A 3,341-nucleotide genomic window follows, 5' to 3' on the forward strand; every position below is an offset into this window, starting at 1 on the left:
TATGAAATCCATATGGTGCCTATTGGCACCTTGGGTAGTCCCAGTGCTTAGTTTTTACTTGTTTGGAAGTCCTAGTACTACTATCAAGGTAGATTAGGCTTATAAAACTCAAGTATTCAAAAAGGAGGAATTTATGGTCTAAGAATGAGCAAAGGCGCTTTTAGCTAGGTTGGATCCCATAATTGTGAGCTTGACCTAATCTAGTGACATAGAATTGGTTTTGTTAACTTGTTAACTCACAAATTCAGTCAGAGGTAATGTGAAAGATATAAGGTAGCTATAAGGGATCATGCATTGTTCAGATGTAAAATATTTTTGCTATGCTCTATAATTGAGACATTATTTTCACCCTTATGATTATATTTTTATAGGTACAGGTTCTACTAGGGGAAAAAGGGAGAGGAGTGCAGGCAAGGAGTAGAAGAAATTCTTATTATGATGCACTTTACTTTTAATGTGTAATTTATGAATACATATATACATACTATTGCCAACCTAGGACATGCATTCTTTTGATTGTATTTGCATGAGATTTATGTTCTTTTAGTGTATTTTGGCCTAAGATAATGAGTACGAGTTGAATTTGTGATGAGATATTAAAATACTAGTACAAATGTATGATTTGCTTTGATTAAGATATTACAATTGGCCAATATAATATGTTTCATTGGATTATAATTATACCCCATTATGTTTGTTAAATGGGGTTTGGTGGCCAAAATGGGCTTGGAATGTTGTTCTAATTATTTAATTGCTTCATTAGATGAATGTTAGTGCTTGTGAGTTAGTCTAAAAGGTCTGAGGGCTCTTGGCACTTGTTTGGGAAGGTTGGACGCCTTGGTTTTGTTTTAAGGGGAAGAAGTTTTGTGCATGGGTATCCAACTCTTAATTAGTGTAACATTTTATTGTGTGACCAGTACCAATAGCTAGGTATTTTGATTAGCTACGTGTGGATATTTAGATTACTCAAATCAGAGGTCAAATGGCAAAACGATATACTTTAAAATTTCATCTTCAAGTGTTGTCATGGCAAATCGTGCTCACCGGGGCAAATCACGACGTGGTAGTTAGTTGCGACCAAGTGATACACTGGCTGTAGCAAGTACCAACCACGTCATTCACTGTGACGAATGAAGCAATGAGATAGAATGCCCATTTTACCCCTGTTGTGTCATATCTTGATTATTTCCTTAATATTCATGCTTCCACAACTTTTTATTTGATATTTTAATTTATGTTTGAGCTCAAATGCTTTTCAAAAGGGTTTTTTCTTGGATTCCAATCTTTTAACTATATTCTTTTGAATTTTAAATCTTAACTCTTTTATATTATGGTAATTTAATATAAGAATTTATCTAATCCTAATTACCATGTTAGTATGGTGGTGTGTTCTAGTAATATCAAGACGAACATTACATTATGTGTAGTGGCGCATTGTATAAATTTGACTACATAACAGCACCTTCGGGCAAACTTTTCACTTTTTCACCTAATGTTCGATTGATATGATCTAGATATCTACAGAAAGCTCCTCTAGAGTTCTAGCTAATGGCACTAGATTTTCTCATAAATAATTTCTCAATCAAAAGTTAAATACTCATTAGCAAACTCACTCATTTCCTCACTTTAGACCACAACTAGGGTGTCCAAAATTACAACCAAGTACTAAGAGTTCATAATTTCACCTAGACCACACTTAATAGACTAAAAATGACCTATACAATACACCGTAGCATATAAATTAAACATATGTCACATTTTTAATCCTCAATCCCTTAATTTCAAAAACAAAATGGGGATTCAATTTCACATTAATCATCATATAATTCATCATAATTATACATCTAAGAATTTTCTTACTTACACTACTATTTTGGCCTTATCTAGGTAGTATAATCATCTCACATACAACCTAAGGCCTAAAATACACCATTTATCTCAAATTAATCGATAGTACAAGTAAGTCAAAATATGATATTTCCTAGTTGGCAACTATCAATTCAAAATACACATAATTAAATTAGTAAAAGCCTATAGTTAAGATTATTAGGTCTTAAACCTCTGGCGTTTTCCCTTGATCATGACTTAAGCTAGCTCCTGAAAATATTAAAGAGACAGGTTAGTATAACCACTCAATAATCAAGATCTATCTAGCTTATACACAAACAAGTCAATCAATTGTATCAAAGCAAGTGGCATAAACAATAAATTCACAAGTTTGCAATATTTCAAACATTAACCACAATTACAATACTAACAATCATATGGCTACGTGCAATCTTAAACTATATTTCACATTAGAAACAATCATGTGAATTAAACATTATACTATGTAAGGGTCACAACACTAATAATCATGTTTCCTTATCAATGATATGCATGATCAACTCTATTTTTATACCCTCTTGATACCTCTAACATAAAATCATGGGTTATTCACTCTTTGGGTTTCATTCATATAATTAGACTATCTAAGCTTTTCATCTGTGAGGAGTTGCCCAGGCAAGGCTACTAAACTCACTTATAGTTCATGGTTTCTTTTAAATCACACACTATAGGTTGACATTTTGTTTATGGCAAAAAAATAGTTTTTTTTTATTTTAGGGCTATTTTGAGTTTTCAATTAGAGTTTTTGTAATTAAAATTGATGACAAATCTCATTAATATTAGGATTTAGGGTTTTTCTAGAAATTACTTTGTAATAAAAATGATTAAATAGGAAAAATGTCTCGAAACTTTTTTCCTAAGGGGTGCTTGGTATCTGAATTTTTTTTACAGCAATGTCACCCTTATATTTTTAAAAAAAAAGTGAAATGTCAACCCACTGTTAATTTACACCAACATTGACCATTAAACAAATTCGTTTGATTAATAGATGTACACATGGTACTCTAAGTTAGGCAATTTATTAATAAAAAATGAAAAAAAAACTAAACATCAAGAGGATCTCAAATGACCTAACATGATTAATCAATAAAAATAAAAAAAAAACTAAACATCCCTTATTTTTTAATCTCTTATCGCTCATAATTTGGAGGTCCATAATCAAATATTAATTGAACAAGAAATTTTTAGAAAAACCTAATATACTATGTCATTAATGATCCATTTAAAGTTGGAAAATAGGCGGGCTTGACACTTAAGGACTCAGAGCTTGAAGCCTAATTTTTCAAAATTCTTCCAAATCTTAAGGCTTGGAATTTATACAAAGGGCTCAGAGCCGAGCTAGTAAGCCCAATTACAAAAAAAAATTAATATTACAATTTAATTAGAATATTTTAAATTTAAACATAAAAAATTAAGGTAATTACTCTAGTTGGCAAAAAAATAATAATTACTTT

Source organism: Prosopis cineraria, unplaced genomic scaffold, assembly GCF_029017545.1.
Source record: "Prosopis cineraria cultivar Desert tree isolate PC_DT_omini unplaced genomic scaffold, ASM2901754v1 PC2, whole genome shotgun sequence".
NCBI lineage: Eukaryota > Viridiplantae > Streptophyta > Magnoliopsida > Fabales > Fabaceae > Prosopis > Prosopis cineraria.